Source organism: Lineus longissimus, chromosome 1 (assembly GCF_910592395.1).
Source record: "Lineus longissimus chromosome 1, tnLinLong1.2, whole genome shotgun sequence".
In the NCBI taxonomy this organism is placed as follows: domain Eukaryota; kingdom Metazoa; phylum Nemertea; class Pilidiophora; order Heteronemertea; family Lineidae; genus Lineus; species Lineus longissimus.
Window position 1 is genome coordinate 23,920,558 of NC_088308.1, and position 19,842 is coordinate 23,940,399.

Genomic DNA, 19,842 nt, shown 5'->3' on the forward strand with positions numbered 1-19,842 from the left:
TGTTCTGTTGATTCTGCACTGTTTTCTGTTGATTTTGCTCTATTTGATAAACCGCCCTATTTTTAGATGGTTTGTCTCATGCCTCAAGACCCGTGCCCTAATAATTAAATCTGCTGTATCTCTCCTCATTCGTAACTCAAAGACAATCAACAATTAGTTCAATTTTGAAACCATACAACCTTTGTTATGTTGCCATGACAATAGTGATAAAACAATAAATGTGAGATTTGTTATCATTCGCAATAAACGGAGGGATTAGAGAAAAAGAATGTCATTATTGGGAAATTGTGCCCTTGGTTTATTTTACTTGTTTCTTACGAGAGATTGCTGTTACTGCTCAATTTCATGACATATGGAAAGCATCTTGATGTATTGATGCAAAAAGCATTATTAAAGCATTCACTACCATCGGTGTCTGATGCACAAGTTAAATCTAGGCCTCATCATTTGTCAAAGTTATGTGAAAGGTTGCAGTAAGTCATCATTTTGCCTTCCATGGCGACATGTTTGGCATCCAACATGGCAGTGAAGACATCCTTTGCTCATGATCTATACCCACATTCCATTAAATTGAAGGACCGTGCTCCAATTGCATTTCTGTAACTTCTTTCATTTCAGGTAAGACGATTCTCTTTCCCGATAGTTAACTTGTGATCTTTGGAGGTAAGTATGATGACGTTGTGACCGGAGGCCTGGTTTCCTGTTGATACAACTACAATCTCGACTGGTGACTTGATAGATTTTCGGCTTCAGTATTTTGACTTTGTCTGCATAATCAAAGAAATGGTCTTGCCCAGGAAAAAGTTATCAATAATGTATGTAACTAATCCAGAGAGGTCTAATATCATAACCAAATACAAGTTTTCCCTTAACACAGGGTTATGAGGACCAGGTGGACTGGCTTAGGACCTTCTACTAGTACAACAAATAGGATCATAAATTGACCGCCATTAGACACTATCAATACAACATGTCGTTAGCTGTACAGTAGTGTCCCACCTGTTTGTAGATGTATTTGCTATCATGGTAACTTTTCATATTGCTAGTCCATTTCTCCCAGCTCATGGTATAAAATCATATGTCATATTTCATCATGGAACATATTAGGACTATAAACTATTCCCAAATGGCAATGACGCTCCATGTAGAGATTGCATGAAAATCATTACACCCGATGCAAAGGCGGTCTCATTGATGTGGATTTTTTTCAAAACGAAGTGATATCCCAGTCTTTGCGGGTGTTTGGGGAGCTCAATGACAGGAAAGAATCCTGGATTTCTCAATATCTTAAAACGAGCCCTCCGTTGAGATTTCCGTGTATAGCTTCGAGTAAAAGGAAGGATATGTTAACGATGCCCTTTGCAAGGTCACCGAGAAGGATATTGCCCCAAATTTCCCTACAGAGTTCACAGCAAATGAAAAGAAGCAACAGGCGTATCTGCAGTGTTTGGTAGTGGCGTATTAATGGAACCGTTTGTGTATGAAAGAAACCCATTTGCGACCATTACTGCTAGCGATATGCTTACCGTATTGATCAGCGGGGCCTGTTGCTTGGGATCTCTCTGCTTGATGACAGGATGTGCTCTGTTTGCTTGCTGATTGTTGGAGGGGTCTCGAGCAGAAGTGACAGACAAAGGGCGCCGCGTCGCTCCATTTGCGCATTGCATTTCAGTATTCCCATCCTTCCTCTTGCCAGGATGACATTTGGCTTGACAACAACATGGATCTTGTTTGGCGAATTAATCTGTTGTCAGGGTTACTGATGGTATTTTATAATAGACAAGGTTAGAGCATTGAGTTCATGTTTTATGAGGTAGGTAGTTTGATGTTTTCAAAATAAGAAAAAGATGCTATTTTAGATGGTAAAAAGAGGTGTTTCCTGTCTTTTTCTAAAGATAACAGAAATCAAGGCCGTCTAAAATCTTGAAAAAATTCTCTCATATTTAGGCCTACCCAACATCATAGACCCATACATGATCTCTCCACAGCGACAGCTTTCCTATAGCAGCAGGGGGTCTGTAGATTTCATAGTAATTGCCAAGCAACGATCCAATTCTTTATTTCCTGTTGATCTGCCTGAGATGCTAAGAAGTGCAGGGTCATATCTGTAACCTTGTGGTACCACAAGTGTCACTGGTGACATGGAGGAGCTCACTCTTGTATTAGCAATGATCTATGGGTAACACTTATTCCCCAGGGGGGGATGCCTGTAACATTCGAGAGAACGATTCGTCCGATAGGCCATTTGTTAATGGTTTTGGCAGTTCCAAAGAAAGGCCATGATAAATTGTTGTTCCCAATTTTGTCTAAAGATTTTCGCACCTTGTTTATGAGCTAACGGCATCCAGAGGGCCTCATGCAAAAGAGTTTTCGATGGTTTTCCTGGAACTGTTTTAAAGCTTTTTCTGGTATCCATATTAAGTCCCTATATTGGTGTTTAAACAAGAGGTGTGGGAGGTCTTTCTTTACGTTTCCTAAAATGCAGCGCCCAAAATAAGCAACACGGTGCTCTTTGTCCGCTAGCGCAACAGTTTCAAGATTATCCAACTGCCTATTAGACAGGTGGCTTACATACTTGTCTTACCCAGCTTCGACAAAACGTGGCACCTGGGGCTGCAAAAAGGTATTATTCAGATATTCTCCACAGCAGAAAAAGCTAATAGATAAATTCCTGTATGACTGAGTGGACTGCTAGTTGCCGCAGCCACACCTCTAAGTCCAACAATGCCCCTAACATACCTCCTAGGTATTTTTCATATGGCAATAAAGCTAATAAACAAAAACGTATTTGGCGCGGACACAATGGCAGATGGCTAATTGAAATTGTGGAAAGTTCTTATGACGGGAAATGAGATATGGTCGAAAGAGGTAGGAGGAAGTCGAATACAGCATTAAAGAGATTAGTTCCTTACAATGGTCAGGGAAAGAACCGCATTGGAAGAAACCAAGTCGGAGATTGGAAAAGAATGGTGGAAATGGCTGATGGCGGAATGTGTAGCATTGGCTTCTTTAGAAGAAAATAAATTGTGCCAGAGAAATGTGTCTTCTCTTTACTTATTGCCTTATTTCTTAGAAATACATTGCCTTTCCAAAACATTTGGATTACTGTTGCCAACAAAGAAACAAGTAATACCATGATGGCATTGAATAGACAGAACTGGATTGTATTTAGATCTTCCCAGGACATTTGCAAGATTGAATAAGTTAGTCTGCTTCTTACCAACCTCCAGCCTCTTTGCAACCTAGTTTCACAGCAGGCAGAGAATGTGTTCACATGAAATCGACAAAAGTAGAAAATTAGATTTCATTATCCATGATATCAGTGCCGATTCAAATGGTGGAAAATGAGCATCGTGATTTCTATAAGATACCACAAAACCACCGAACTAACATTCAAGTGAGATTCAATGAAACCCCAGGGATTCATAATACATAAGTTGATTCAATTATTGTGGAACCACAGCAACCACCACAAGCTTAAAACAAATGATGGGTTCAGAAATGTTCAGTTCAGCTCGAGTAACATTCCGAATATTCTAGATATTCACGACTTATGAGTTTGAGATTGTATAAAGCTCATTAAATCATGTCAAAAGCCCATGCATGCAAATGAATTTGCATTAAACTTTTCAATTTCGATTGATTATTGATGATAACAATAGAAACTCCTGTGCTCAAATACGTCAATTAAAGGCAAAGAAAAGATAAATCTCTGTATCCTTTCTGAATCCAGAGCAAATAATGACCAATCACCATCAGTCAGTTAATCGATTTTCCGAAGAAAGACTGGAGGGCATGTGTTGCAACGCTAACGGTCTGTAATTATTGTATCACAGATTCTGAATCCTTAGGTTTTGCGATGAAAAATTTCGTCGTGCTACGATATCAGTCATCAAGATTCTTAACCCTTAAAAGTTCTAACTGAATTCTTGGAAAATTAAAGAAGCATTTGACAATAATTTATCTGTTGACATGAAATAGATTCAAGATTACATGCGCTTTGTTATGAAGGAATTAATATAAGAAATACTGAACAATAGTTTTAAGAAAATTTGTCATGTGTTATAAAATCTTTGGTATGATTTAAGTGACCATCAATGAAAAACTGCAAAGAAGACCTTATATTTTGTCACAAAGGGTGGCCTGCCCAATGTGCTATCTTCTTATGAGATCGACTCGTGGTATATCTGTCCAGAACCACTCGTGGATAATTTATACGATATTTCAAGGCTAAATCATTATCGATTAGTGCAACAGGTAAACTATCTGAACCTCGATGAACATACCGATCTCACTAGGATTTTAATGACTTCCAATTTAAAGCTCCAGCTAATCTGCTTCATTAAATTTCTGAAAACCGCTCCTCGAGTCTTGTTCTCCTCATTTCCTTGTAAGTAACTCATTTCCTATTAGTATCAATATGTGATAGAGCGAGATACGAGTTGACTTAATGGGCTTGTTTGAGGATAAAGTCACATAACAGTAGATTATAATGTGACTCGTGCAGTAAAGTCAGGTCCAACTAATTTGGCAAGCTGGAGACATCGCCATGTCACAAGAAACCAAAAAGGTACTGAGGACAAGATGAAAAATTCTGCTTAGGGTCGTATGGTATCTGCCGGATAATAATCAACAGACGTCGAAGGCAGTCTGCAAAGTCATAATTACAGGAATAGTCTGTCAATATATTACCCCTGGCCAAACAGGTGCCTAGAATAATGTTACCTAGCCAATCTCCGCTCTCTGAGACTCTTCGCTTGCCCAACAGGTGATCTGCGCTTGTCACGCTGGTGTACTGCCTTGAACTATCAGCTTGGTATTAAAAACCTCATTAATATTGAAAAATGTCAGTGTGGTTCTACTCCCAGACAGGAAATAATATGGAATTGAGCCATATGATAACATGTATGAAAGGACCATAAGGATACCCTTGAAGTAATATTATGTGGCTGGACCCCTTGTTGTGGTCATGGCTCTATAGCAAACTGTACAGTTCCCACTTGTATTAAACGTTTTCAGCAACATTTTATGACTTCTTATGGGAGTGACCAAGACGATAACATGCAAACAGGCTCATAATAACTATCAAAAGCAAGAATTTACCGCCCTCCGAAGTAACCAAGTGCTTCAAAGAAAGTTTGTTCACTTCATTTTCTGTAAACAATTGGAAGAAGTATCGACAGGAAATATCGGTAAGCCTTAAGTGTATTACCCATGTTTCGCTATTTTCCTTCGACTCAATTTAATCAACTTGAACAATGGAGAATTTTGTATTGTCAATGACCAATAAGAACTGCTGGGTGTAATACAATGAAATTGATTTCCTGATGAAAGCAACAAGTGATTGGCTTGGGAAAGTTTAGGGTGGCTTGTCACTGAGTGGAAGTAATTAAAAGATTCTTTTGGAACATGTAACGGAAGCTACGAAGTTGTTTTCAAATGCTGTTGAAAACATCGTTAAGAGATATTTCGTTGTTAAAAACTCGATTTCGGGTTACCAATGAATTCACGTAAAAGTTATTAAAACTGGTTATTATGAATAGGAGTTAACTTTAAAGTAGAATTTCGTAGTTCCTGTAAGTGTTTTTGCTTGGAATTAGATTGACAGCATCTCGAGACAAATGGCTATCCATGATGCATTGACTGAATTGATGATTATGGAAGTCCAAACAACAGTGGTATTTTTAAGATAAAGGCACATTAGATTAACTTTGAATTGTCATTTTCATCCAAACTGTTGCTTCTCCACTGAGGCACAAACATCAATACAATAAAACATGACATGGTAGACCATGGAAGTGGCCATTAAAGATAACTACCATTACATACCCAGTTGAGCACACCTCCCCATCTCCCAGAGTAGCCGCATTCATAAAGTTATCAAATCACTGACATTTGTCAATAACTCAACCGAATGAAGCAACCTTATCAATGGTGGAGGATCGGGGCATCTTCGCTTCTCGTCTCATCCAGGAAAGAGCACTTTATGCGGCTGTTTACTGCTGTCACTTGTTGGATCATGTAAGCATCATTCAGAGGATCGGTTGAGTGCAAGTTGAGGACACATTTGTAGTTAAAATGGGGTGGTGCAAGCTCAGAATTTGGTATTGCTAGAAGTTGGCCAGAAACAAAATTGGCATGATCATAAGCACATTTGTAGCGTTTGTAGCTAAAACTTGTAATTGGAGAAAACCTTCAAGCTGCCATACCAATACATGTATGATATTACATGTAATTCAATTACTGATATACGATTCAATATAACCGCAAGGGATTAGCTGTATCTAAGATGTAATTACATTCTCTAGCGATGTGATATTGCTTTTGGGGAGTAAGTTGTTGTAAACAGCAATCAGTTTAAAGTATTCGGTAGTTTCTCTCACGAAATACCTTCTACCCTGTAACCTGTCTGTGGTAATGTCAGTAAAAGACGTGTATATATTCAATACCTAAAAACCAGATTCATTGACAAAAAGCTTCTTCTCAGCACAATCTCACATGTCCAATTGCCATACAAATGAAGTACTCTAGGTTTTTTGGCACCAAGCCCAATACAAAAGATATCCATCTTGAGCTCTTTTCTCAATATCAAGTATCATAGATCAATATGAAGAAGAGAAACCCGGTGTCATTGAGACATCCCAATGTGGATCCATGACAACATGAATAGTGACACTACAAGTGTTAGGAGGTCCCACGTAAGGAAATTAACTTGCTCAAGGTACCTGGGTTATATTGGAAGGTATTTATTGTCATTCTGCTTCAAAAATAAGACAAATCCATTTGTTGTCACAGTGATGTCATGAACAGAACAATTTTTGAGAGGAGAGTGAGTTCTGCAACAGAGGTGTCTGTTAAGGGAGGTGCCACTGTTTGTTTCAACTTTAATTTGGTTTCATCAAATTTGAGCTACTTTTCACCTTTCAGTATAATTGATTAAAAACAAAAACTTCCTTAACTGATAACGACTTGAAAGCATTTAACAATGAACGAGCCGACAGAATTCCTGCAAACAACTACACCCATTTATCACGATACATCAAAGTGAGAATGAATTCTCTCTATTGTTGCTTTATACTTCAAAGTCCTTCAAAGCTAATCCCTTTCCTCGGGAGAAGAAATTGTGCAATTTCTGAGCCAGGCTGTGAGGAAATGGAAGCAAACAGTCAGGGAAATGGTTTGCGTGTTAATCGTTGTTTTAATGATTAAAGAAGTCCGAGACCCAAGCCACGACACCAATGTGAATGGAATACCCGGTGTAACATCTGTGGTTGTTCCCCATGTGTCAGTGTTTCCAAACAATAGGCAGCTAGAGAGACCACGACTTTTCAATAGGGGGGATACACAGAAAAACTTGTCAATCTATTTTTGAGCGTTCCCAAACAATGAGGGGAAACACTCAAAAACAGAAACACTCAAAAACATTACACCGGGATGGAATGTCTCTGGGCTTTAAGAGTTTTTCGTTGGCAGGGTGTTGTCTGTTGGATTGGTCAAATGCACAGTGGCATTTAACCCCTTGGCTTCAACTTCTGACAAGCTCACATAAGTACATAAAAGTACATGACTGTACTTGCTCTGTATCTGATGAAGGAATCGGTTAACTGATTTACCTTTTACACTGACGCATCGCGATCAGAACATTCAAATCATTTTTCATTAAATGCTAGTGAGACACATAGTCATTAGCTACACAATTTAAACTGTGTTAACGGTATATCACATCAATGATGTTTATTGTCATTCCTTGCTTTACAAGCCAAATCATTTAATTGTTTAACAAATTTAATCAACGCAGTCCAAAACATTAAAACTACTTTATCTGTCTTTCTGGCTCTGTTTTCCTTTAAAAACATTTGCCTGTTGGCAACGTCAACACTAAGTAAAACAGCCAAGCTATTTGCTTTGGTAATTACCCATTTGTCAATGCACCATGCAACAATTTGCCCGGTGGTTATCGGATGTTTTAATTGAGCAACATCAGGCATCAGTCATCGTTATTCTGCGACTTCTAACTGCAGAAGTCTGCACTAATTGCATTGAAGTTTCTTTGTCTTTGGGAGGAATTGTACAACTGCTATTTGGCATCACAAGTCCCGCATGTTCCAGCTTACGATCCCTTGTCTTTCAAGTTTTAATTGGGCAAATACCTATGTTTCTTTTGGGTAGCTTTAGTCATGCTCTATCCCTGATGCCGATGGTCCCTTTGCTGATTCCTAATGGAGCCCTGAGGGATGGATTCCTTTGCAAAGATGACCTTGCATACCTGTGGAGTAACGACTTTGAAGTTAGTTCAGAAGTTCTAAATGGCTAGACAGGGAAACACTGCAGCTCTGTCAGTTGAGGATCTTTCTGGCATCTTCTGCAACCAACTGTTTGTGGGCCAGCAGTGATCACAATTCTGTTGGCGAACTGTTATTGACTTCGACTGCAAGATTGTCAATTCAACATTTCCCAATCCACTCTAACTACATTGTATCAATGCCAATTCTTACACCTTTTTACACTGTTTCTTAAAAACGGTGTAGTTTTTCCATCTTTATAATTAAACGTCTTCATTGCTTAAAGGCGCTTTTCTTTGATTAACATTCAGTTTTGCCGTCTCACAGCAGCGATGATAACACAGCCAATGGAATGAATCAGATTTGTTTTCAATGGTTTCCTAATTAAAAACGCTGCTTTTGTTATCGGCCGAGACTGGGATATTGCCATTTCAAGCGGAAGATTGACATTTCATCAGATTCTCCAAAGTTGGGCATTCATCGGTGACACAATACTAGGGAGTCTGCCTATTTTTTGCCAGTTTTGTCGTTTGTACCAGATTGGTGCATTTTGATGAAATTGTTAGAAATATTGGATTCTTCAATTAAGATTATGTACTGTACTGTAAATCTATGGATATTAGTTGAATTTTTGCTTTGTAGATTTTAACCTCTATCATTAAAGCAACCTCAAATAAAGTAGAAGGTGGGGCCATCGCGAAGGTGCCACTGATATAAGGCCTCTTGGGTTGAAGCTACTTGAATCATCAGTCAAACTGCCATCTCCGGCCAGCATCATGAAACGCGGAGACCAGAGCCCTGAAGTGTCATTCGAGCATAGGTGACATCCATCTATTGCAGCATCCCAGAGGACAAGCTCTTAAATTTGTGATTTGATGATCACAGCTTTTTGATGAGGCAATTACTTGTCTAGCCATCACATGGTATTGGAGTTGTCACAAATTTCATAGCGCTGGTTGGAATTATCATTTGGTATATGGTGCTTAAAACTTCACTGCTCCCTCTTGGGGGTCGCCATGCATCTGGTACTCTGTGTGATGTGTGGACACATTGGATAAGGTTAAGACAACGCTGATACATTGAGAGTAAACATTTGCACAGTCATTAGCGTTTGTAGCCTGGTCTGAAGGTCACGATGAACTCATCTAGATTTCTTGCAACCACAAAAAGGTGCAGAGGAAGATGTTACCGCCCTAAAAAAGTCTTCACAGCAAGCAGCCCTCTCTGAAACTCAATGCTTCCTTTCTCATGCAATCTATTAAACAGCTATTAACTTTTGAAGGCAGTCTGATGATTAGCTTATCCAGAGTTCTTGTCACCAACCGGATCTCCATCTTGACAGCAGGTGTCATATTCTTTGTTCCAGCACCACCTTCCTGCTATTGTTAGAGGAAATAGTTTGCACATCTCTGCGCCTATAACGTGTCGGGTTTCTGACTCCATTTCCTTTCCATTAAGGGGTGTCACTTGCCTGTCAACCTCTCACCGGGAATAATCTTGTCATTATCGGTAGGACCTGTTGCATATGATGCTGATGTTTCTCCCCCACTGTGTCAGCCCAGCTGCAAATCTGGCATATCTCATTGGGTTCCTGCACTACCTTTTGTAGCAACACACACTTGTATGGGCAAGAGAGCAGTGGCAAAGCAGTAAGAGCACTGGGCTCATAATCAGGAGGTTATGGGTTTGACTCTCGTAAATATCACCTCTATTTCATCTAAGTGTTCTTAAGCAGTGCAGCAAACTTTACCCTGGTTTAGCCTTTGGTGAGAGGAATGCATCTATCAGCTACGATGGCAATTCTCTAAAGTACTCAGGTCTCATTCCCACTTGAGTTTTTCTGTAACTAACCTTGAAAGGTCAAAAAAATGATCAATGCTTTTATCAAGTCAAGTTTTCGTGGGTCATTGACTTAATTCAGATGTCAGAACCAGAAGACCAATTTCGTAATGCACTTTGCTGCTGTATACATCAGCTTGTAGAGTGACCATCTATGCATGTATGTGGCTAATAACTACATTGATTTCAAATAGATGTGAATACCAAATATTCTGCAGTGGATAACTTTTTCATCTCGAGAGGCAGTCGTTTTCATCTGTGAAGATAATTATTTGGTTTCGGTGAGATATCATTTGGTTAGGTTGAGAAATGATTTGGTTTAAGAGGAAGTCAATTTAAAGAAGCAGGAATGGCCGAGGGAAATTCTGATATCTTGCTGTGTAAATAGGTATGGCATAATGGCAGTTTCATATTCTCACTTCAATTCAAGGTTGGCCTACCATTTTTTCCTTCGGTCAAACATTGCGTTCTAGAGATATTGTTCACCACAATCGCCTTCAAGCCCGAAAGTGTTACTATCCGTATCCCAAACAGTCATACAAAACCATGTTATCGAAGTACTCGATACCACGGACATTGTTGAGCGGTTCTGATTGGTTGTTATCAAGCTACCAGGATCTGAGATAATAGAGTGTGCAAATCGTGTTGTGCTGACCAAATCGATAGGTCTTGACTTATTGACCAGGAAAGGGGATGCTATCAGTCACCCATTACTATTACTGGATTTACAAATTGATTGAGGACTGTAAGTTGACACAATGTCGTCTATATTGTAGCTTTTGCTACTCTGGGTGAAATGTGTGTTTCCAGGTAAAGAATGATTCCGTCTGTCATCATCATATTATCTCGGATCGTTTAAAAGATTGTTAACAGGACAAGAACTTATGTAATTCTAGACAGTTGTAAAATTCTAGGGACTTCAAAGCGGATCTAGTATCTAGCTTCTTTCTATAAAATCCCTTCATCATTCACCTGCTTATAGTGTTAACAGGAATTGTTTAAATATATGGATGTATCTTTGACATTTCTGAACATGTATAAAAAAGTTGTTCGAAAGCGATTGATGTCATCTTAGTTAGAAATACAAACGTAGCTGTTGGAGGATTACCTGCTCTTCTGAACACTTTTCCAGCAACAGATGAGAAAGGTCTATATCGGGAGGGAGGGGCAAAAACTACACTCCAATGTATTGGAACAGCAACTGACAATTGCCTTGGGTCTCTCTCATATGAGAACGGGCACCTGGCTAACATGCTTACTACTCATGTGTGGATAGTTTGGGAAAAATAATCAAAAGCAAATCGCTAAACAATATGTTTTATACGCGTTAACGAATTCCACTAGGAAACAAAAGTCAACTGCCTTCTGGCAGTTTCTTTAATTTCTGATGAAGAATTCCAGTGCGACAAATCCTCGTTTCTGTAAAAGAAATTTTAATAAAACCAGAAATATCCATACCAGAGCATTGACTTATACAAACTCTATCAAAGGGATTCGTATTACACGAATGTATTGGCGACGAGATTATCAAAGTACTTTGTATATATTTGGAAACTTATAATCCTCAAGGTATGACTCTCAGAGTCCTGTATCGGAAATAATATCGTTCTAAAGGCAAACTGTTGATCCACAAGGTCAGGTTTAACAAAAATGTTTCAGGATTATGTTGAGGGATCTGTAAATTACTTTGTTATACCAGCTTCTGACATGTTTGATATTATCAAACAGCTTTAAAAACTGAAGGTTTGATGTAGCATATGTGTTAAACATGCAACATGTTATAAGAGGGTGTATTTAAGTCCTTTGAAACTAATGCGAGGCGGGATTTAAAGAAGCGAACCATCCGTATCTTCTATCCTTATATGATTTTAATCTTGGAAAGTTCTGAAAGTTCGTTTCAAAGAAAAATATTTCTGGTTTTGACTTGTAACAAAGCTCAGTTTTGGAAATATCTGTCTTTATTGTCAAAGTAATACCTGTTTGGTTTCCGTTGCTTCCATTCCCTCTGAAAAAGAGGTGATATCAACAGCTATCAAATTTCAAAGCAAAATCTTCCAATCAACTGACTACAGCACAAACACGTTAAATCCAACTGACTTCAGTTACAAATATAGCACTATTTTGTTAAATTGTATGATACAGAAAGGATATCCACCTTCAAAAGTTCTGTTACCATATCTGTTGAATTCTCCTCATTTGCTGTGAACGTCAAATCGGTGTTGTATATCAATCCTGCCTAGATAACAAAGCCTCTCTTGATCTGTACTGCTCGCTTGAACGCAAACATTTCAAATTCAGTGGTTTTTGGTTTCAAGTCAGGTGCAAGTTTTTACATTGTAACCACTTCCAATTTTAAAAGTTTTGTATTTAGGTGTGCTTCAAAGTGTACTTTAAATGGAGTGAGGCAGTTCAAAAAGGGATTGTATTTCGAAACTGATGTCTATGGGACTGCTTTGCCCACTAATGACCTTAACCCCTTGGATAATTATATGGCCAAAGAAGCCAGTGTTCTGCTGCGCCTATCGCAGTTTGTACTGATTTAAGAATGATGAGGTCGATGGGGAGCCTCGTTGCAGTCCTTGTTTGGCGTCTGACAGGAAGCTCGTGCGAGACATTGCCCTCCTTCGAGTTCGAATTCGGTGCCTGTTGATAGATATGTCCATGTATTCCTGTACATTGTCTGTGTACTTCTGCCATTGTCCATGTACCGTACAATGTACTAGAAGCACACGGTGTGTTTGATCTCAATGAAGAGGTTTCTCTTACGTCAACTAAGGAGCACTAAAAACCCAAATAGCAGTTTTCTTCAGGCAGAAGGCTTACTGGTTTAGTCAACGACGGATCGATGATAAAATCCGCGGCTAACTGCATCAGACGTCCCATTCATCACAGGGATGATATGCATGAAGAAAACATCAGTACAAATGAGCATCGGTCTGTAATGCTGCTCTTTGTGCAAATCGGTCTCTGGTCGGAATATCCTTCTGAATCGTGCGCTCATTAGTGTGGAAATCATGCAATTATTTGAGCAACAGTTGTCCATTCAGACCATTTTACAGCAATCAGGAGTCATTAATCTAAAATAGTGATACTCATCACGCATAGTTATCCTAGCGATTCACAGTTGTGGTAGTTAGCAGTCATGGCTAGCTGACGTTTCTGCTATCTGAAGCTTTGCACTGCATTGATTTACTCATGGCCGTAAGTAAACGAGGATTGATAGTGGCATGGTGATGAGAGAACTGACATCTGGAGCAAGAGGTTGCGATTGGGATTAGAATATTTGCAATCACACTTGAATTTGAACACCCCAATGGTCCATTCTTAGCGAAAGGGAAGTAGCCTCCAGCTATAAGATAAAGACGCTGTGTAGTGTCCTGCCAAACCCTTACTATGTCTAGTTCCCACTTTTTCTCGGAGCGTGTCAAAGACATCTCTGTCCTATTTTGCACTAAGTTATGCACAAATACCCCCCCCCCTCAAATGTGTTAGGCAACACACTCAAGACATGCATGCAACAGGTTCTTCTAGTCAATGCTACACCAGATGGGTACCCTGCAGCTGTAAATGGAGAAATAATTCCTTACAGCAACCTGGATCACCAGATAATGAAAATATCGAAAAATACCACATTTGTTAGCTGATTTCATAGTGAATTTATCTTGGTGTTTTTCGCAGCCGATTGCCATGACATTTACTAAAGATGCTTGAAGCCCCGATAGTAGGGTGGAAGGTTCCTGGAGAGTTGCAAAAGCAAAACAACAGTCTTCTTTAGAAAACACGTGCTTTCAGAAAAGCTTTGGTTCATCCATTGAGTTTGTTTAGAGCCATCACTAATTTCACTGCCGTTAATGAGCATCTACCAAATACTGACAACAAGCACATACCGGTACCTAATCTAATCGCTAATTTATCAAATCACACTCAAACCTTAGCTGCAATCAGACAGGACATAATTGGCTAAGAATTTGATGCAGCCATCAAGGGCATTAATTAGCAATGATCAAGATGATTCGGGTCATTTCCGTGCCCGATGCCATCTGCAGCTGCCGGTATAGCATCATGTATTGATCTTTGGTCATGTTGATGGCCATTTTGGTATAATTGGAGATAAATGGATGTTTGTCATGTAACCAGCGCAACTGTCCATCTCAGAGTCAAGTTGGCGTGGGTCTGACGTATCTTTTACAATAGCAGCTGGTATTGCCATGGGGCTTTTAGTAAATGCTTGAGGCTATTCTTTGGACCTGTTTCTCGTATGTTTGTGAGAAGAGAGAGTGTGGAGACATGAAGAGAATAATTTTCGTTCGTAAAACACCTTACTGTAGTCACCTTAACTTACAAGGTCAAATGCAGTATTTATATTGTCTTTGAAAACACTCTTACACCACAAGTCACCATAGATAGAAGATGTCTTGATGTAAAGATCCTTATTGAAATTGGCAACCAAGAGTCTTTCAAGTCCTTGCTACAACTTTGCTACAACTCGCACTGTCCTGAAAGCAGTGCCGAGAGCTTGAAATGAGAACCATTCAATTTCAACAGAAGGCCGAATGTACTGATATTTTGTCGTTAGAATTGCCTATCCCAAACGGCACAACCTATTATTTTCTAACATAGCCTAATCGATCCCTCTACCCGCTTCCTTGATCTGCTGCCCTGCATTTCCCCACACTTTGAAGTACGGTATGCGTTCGGACCATTAACACTACATATGTACATCTACAAGACTCTGATGAGACGGCAACCACCTGTAGATTCCCAAACCAGTTGCCCAGATTGTTTGAATTTACCAGATTGTTGGTCTAGTGTTCATCATAAGAAGCTTGGAACTCGAGTCGCCATCCCTGGGTTAGGTACCAAATTTCCGAGAGATTATGTCAAAAGTGTTCAACAATGTAACGTTTAATCTTATAAAGCTTTCTCTTTCCTTTAACTCCTTTACAGTAATGAAAAACGGACTAACAGTCTCAGTTTTTTTGGGTCTTCTGTGATAAAAATGTTTTACTGGTCCAACTAACTGATCAATTTTCAAGATTTTTAACTGTGGGTTAAAGTTTAAAGGGAGCTATCTACCAGTCATTGACAAGCACCCAAACGTGGAGAAGTGATTCCATTGCTCTATCTTCTAGATGCCAGTATCACATGGACTTGCTGTTGGATAAGTTGTCCTTGGAAATCAGAAGGCTAAAATTAGCTTAAGCCATTGCCAGTATCCTGATCATGGCTACAACAATGATCAGTCTCTGGGCTAATGAGAAATCTATTTGTTTTAGGTGTTTGGTCCCCTGGGTGAACCAGTAATGAATAGACTTAGGACAGACACGCTGGCTGGACAACATTTATCTTGGTGGCCAATATCTACCAGCAGTCATTAGTGCATCAGTTGCTACAGCCATTCTCATTAGCAGGTTGGTCAATAAGTAATGAGGTATTCCAGGATTTCTGGGTCCAGAGTTACTAAAGTACATTTAACAAGAACATGTATATGTAACAAGCTTGGTAGCTTAAACTGGGTATCATTTGAATCACTTTCAAAGAGGAATCATCTGTACTAACCATCTGTTTCTGTCTCTCATTCAGTCCCCAAATCGCATGGTTCGTATACAAATCTTAGATATCATCGCCAACAAATAGTGATCTTCCTGACTTTATTATTGGGTTATCAATTTTCGCCCTCAAGATATTGGTCAATTTCTCGACCTTTGCGACGGGAGTCTGCTATGGACGGAATGCTGAAACAATGCTATCAGTTTTATCGCATTCTGTTGTGCATGAGAATTCACTTCCGTAAGACCAGGCTACCAATTTATCTGGTAAGGCCGGAAGGTACATATTGCTTGGTTCACAGAGTCTTGCCCATTTGCTTTGGCACATTTTGGCTCAAAGATTTAACATATCTGGTGCAATTACATGTAGCATCCCTGCAGCACTGATTTTGATGGTCTCGGATTGACGCCCCGGAGAGCAGAACTTAGGGATGATAGTGTACACATACATGTACTTGTACTATTCTGAAACAAGAACCCTGAAGATATTATAAAATTGTCCTACCTTCATCGACCTATTGTGTGCCTTTGTTCAAGATACGGATCGTATATATTCGGTGGTCCTAATTCCTCAGATTGAGGCTGCAAAGAAAATGTGATAGCCACGGTTATTGATTGGTGTAGGGAATAGACGCAGTTAATCTGCAGTTGTTTGGAATTCGAAAGGGATTATGTTACAGAGATTGGGTCAAAATAGATTGGAGGAATCGATGGGTGTAGACAGGGTCGGTTTGGTGATCTGGGTTCAAGGATGCTTCGTATATTTTTCTTGTTCATCTAAAGGCATCCTGACTCCCAGTGTTTTAGATCATGCTATTCTCCCTCAGGAACATACCAGGATGGCTTTCAGTCCTTGTGACCGTGATTCTGGTCAATAAATACACAGGTGGCTTCTTTTGGCAAGTTCAAGTCAAGAATGGACTGTCTAGATTGGATCTAGAGGAGTTAAGGAGAGGCAACAAGCAGGGGGAGGCCGGTCACACAACTATATAAGGTTGTATACAGTATTGCATACACAACACTATTGACGTGTTGCTGAAACAAGGTGACACCACCATAAAAAAATCTGTAGCAACAAATCTAACGTCATCTGGTTATCGCTAATATGAAGCTGGAAATTTCTATTTTGGTCACCGGTAAATACTATACCTGCAATTATTTGATAGGCTGCTATAGAATGGAGTAAATAGCTCGGAGATTGTGATTGAGCTAATTAGAATCTGATAGTGGATTAACAACTGTTGAGATGAATCTATGGCAACAATGTGAGATTCTGCGGCATATATTGGATGGGAATTAATTTCAGGAGATTCGTTGTCAGGATGAGGGAGGGTAAGAATGAGGCGTGGTCGCTATTTGATTAACACTATAGGCACTGGTTTGTCTCGATGAAGAACAGTCTAGAGACATTTCTTGCCAATGGATGCCCATGATTTGCTTGCCTAATATGGGCTTGATTTTCACTATCATCATGCCACCATGAAGTTGAAACAGGTGAAAAAAACAGTGATGCATTTGCTGAAATAAGCATAGTCTAGCTTATTTCATAAAGATCTTGACGTGTTAAGCTGATTTTGGTGCAGGGTTATGGTGGCGCCATTTGCCAATCTCTGCAAAATAACGTTGGCGCCAACGGACAGAAAACCTGTCAAGAAATGTAATGGAAACTACTTAGTCTTCTTTTCAACAGAGCGATAACCTCATAAATCTACAGTAAATCTAGGTGATTATATCATGATCTAGTCATTTTGTCTTTTTTTCTCCAACAACTCATTATCCGCGTTAATCTCAGGGATTAACTCTATGTTCTAAAGAATCCCTCTGTTGACAAATCACTAATCCTTTGGCTCCAGCAAAACTATGTCACAGCAGGAAAAAAGACCAAGTTAAGCCGCAATTACTTATAAAGGATGTTCTTAGTATACTAAGAGAATATAAAGGAAGATACATAAGGTTTTTCTTGAGGAAATGACTGAGACAAAAAGGTGATTGATCATTGTTTGTGGGAAAGATGGAGGAGCCAGTCAATGGAAGGCTTTAACTTCGAGTTCTAGTGGATATGACAAGAGACTGGTTGTCTCCAATAAGTAAATCACAAAAACTGTTTACAATGAGAAATTACTGAGTGAATTACATGTAGTTTTTGTACGTACTTGCATCGAATAGAGTAATTAATCAAATTTATTAATCACAATTAATTCAATCAAGTAAAAAGTGATGTGAAAAGAAAGTACTTCTCACTGTTTTTTTTCTGATAAAATAAAAATCTGATTCACACACTATCTGTAGGCTGTTGAATCATTTGCTGTTAGCAATCCCAATGTGAGGTTCGATGGTTTCAAGACCTCCCCATGTTTGAAATAAATCATGGTGCCAGATTGTCGAAAGAGTCATTTCTTGATCTCTTATTCAGTGAAATTAAGAATCTGATATGATTTTTTGTCTTTCTGTACAAGAAGTTGCTGCAACCTACCCCATTCTGCCATATTTCACGTCGGTTGTTAATTTAAATTCTGTTACTTAATTGTATACTCTTCCATTTTCCACTGTGTCTAAATCACTGGAGCATTAATTGTCCTGTCGATTACAGACTGTGGCGCCAGAATGTCTGGAATCTTCCTACCTGATCCAGCCTTTCAGCATCAAATTCACCATTTACCTCAAGAGAGGCATTAAAGCAATGGTGTCTCGCTTGGCGTTGTGCTTCGGCAATATCAAATAGTTATTTTTTTAATGTTTTCATTTTGAGTAGAAAAAAAAACCAGTGAAAAATTTTTTGGACTTAGACATTTTTTCAGGATCAGGATTAGAGTTAGCAGAAAAAATATTCAAAATTCGGAAAAATTTTCAGAGTCAAAAAAGTTTTGGAACTGATTTTGTTGCTTCATTTTGAGTAGAGAGCAGTATAACCCCCAGATCACACCTTCATAAGTAGGTTATTTGATACCGGTCTCCACTTTCTTCACATCATCAGCTATCCTTAGCTTCGCCAGACTATCCCCAAGATCATGCCATCATGTTAAACGATCCAATTGATATCTTACACTTGGTAGAGCATTACCCTTTTGAGGAACAGTTAGTCATGTAGAACATTTATAATTGTCAATTTAGCTCACTTGTCGTATTGGTCATCTCTGACATTTCTTGGAAGCTTCCTCGACAGCCACATCTCTGTGTCTTGACAAGTGATAATGGTGTGGTTATTTTTTTCCTTCTACAGGATGCCCCTCCTTCAGTGAACTTTATTGACAAAATCTTCAGTGCATCGCATGGTCTTGCAATACCAAAAATTCTGCCACCCAATCAATACTGCCCTTGAAAAGTGATCCTAGATCTGTAGGGATCTCTCCCGAGAACTGATACAAAATCCTGCCCCAATGATTCCTGACCCGTGGACGTCGTCAGTTCCATGACCAGAGGCATGTCATTTCCCTTTAGTAATTTATCTCAGTTCATGCAGGTGAGATGTTGCTCTGGGAATCATGTTTACAGGTTTTTTCATGCTTTCTGCCATTAATGCTGTCCAAACAGGTAATGGTGGCGGGAGCAGGTGGATTAAGCTTCCAGTTTCTGGCCGGTAATCTAACATTCGTGGCTATTTGCGGTCGGATGTGAGTAGCTTTTTCTCCCAGGCAAACAGGTGGTAGCGCTTCCTTGCGATAAGTCGCTAATGGGCTTTAAATTACTTGCAGCAAAAAGGCAAAGTGGGTTTGCAAACAGCACCATTGCTGTATTTACATGTGTATTGTTTGGTCATTATTGTTTAAGATATCAGAATTCCCTTGCTTCTGGATGAAAAAAGCAAATTCTTTGCTCCGGAAGGCTGAACAGGTGGTTTGCTTCCTGCAGATTGTTCGGTGATGGGTTTTAAATTTCATCATACACAAAACAGTTTAGCGTGTCGATTATGACTTTTGCACTGTTTTAGTTGAATTGTTAGGTAAAATCCATCAGGAGGCGCATCTTTAATTGAAACTCGAAAGAAAAAACTTCACACCCCATCTTCAATTTGATTGTTTTGATGGACAATGCTGTCCTAATTTGATAGTGGTCCATTTGGCCTCTGTGTTTTCTCTTGTGCCTTATCAGTCACCATCCTCTAGTCCCATTTATCAAATTAAGATAATCCTTGACTCTACAGAGACAACACTACTTCCAGACCAATTTTAACT

General features: G+C 39.3%; 2 protein-coding genes across 5 annotated transcripts in view; one reads left to right on the forward strand and one right to left on the reverse strand.

Annotated features, from left to right (window-relative positions):
- Positions 1 to 19,842, reverse strand: part of LOC135493250 (netrin receptor UNC5C-like) — a 271,616-nt gene that overhangs the window by 226,416 nt on the left and 25,358 nt on the right. For all 4 annotated transcript variants that reach the window (XM_064780434.1, XM_064780390.1, XM_064780445.1 and 1 more), the window contains exon 2: positions 16,176 to 16,252. The gene's annotated coding sequence lies outside the window, so the exon portion shown is untranslated. The remainder of the gene's footprint in view (positions 1 to 16,175; positions 16,253 to 19,842) is intronic.
- Positions 1 to 19,842, forward strand: part of LOC135493285 (short-chain dehydrogenase/reductase family 42E member 1-like) — a 90,343-nt gene that overhangs the window by 32,053 nt on the left and 38,448 nt on the right. The window lies entirely within an intron of this gene.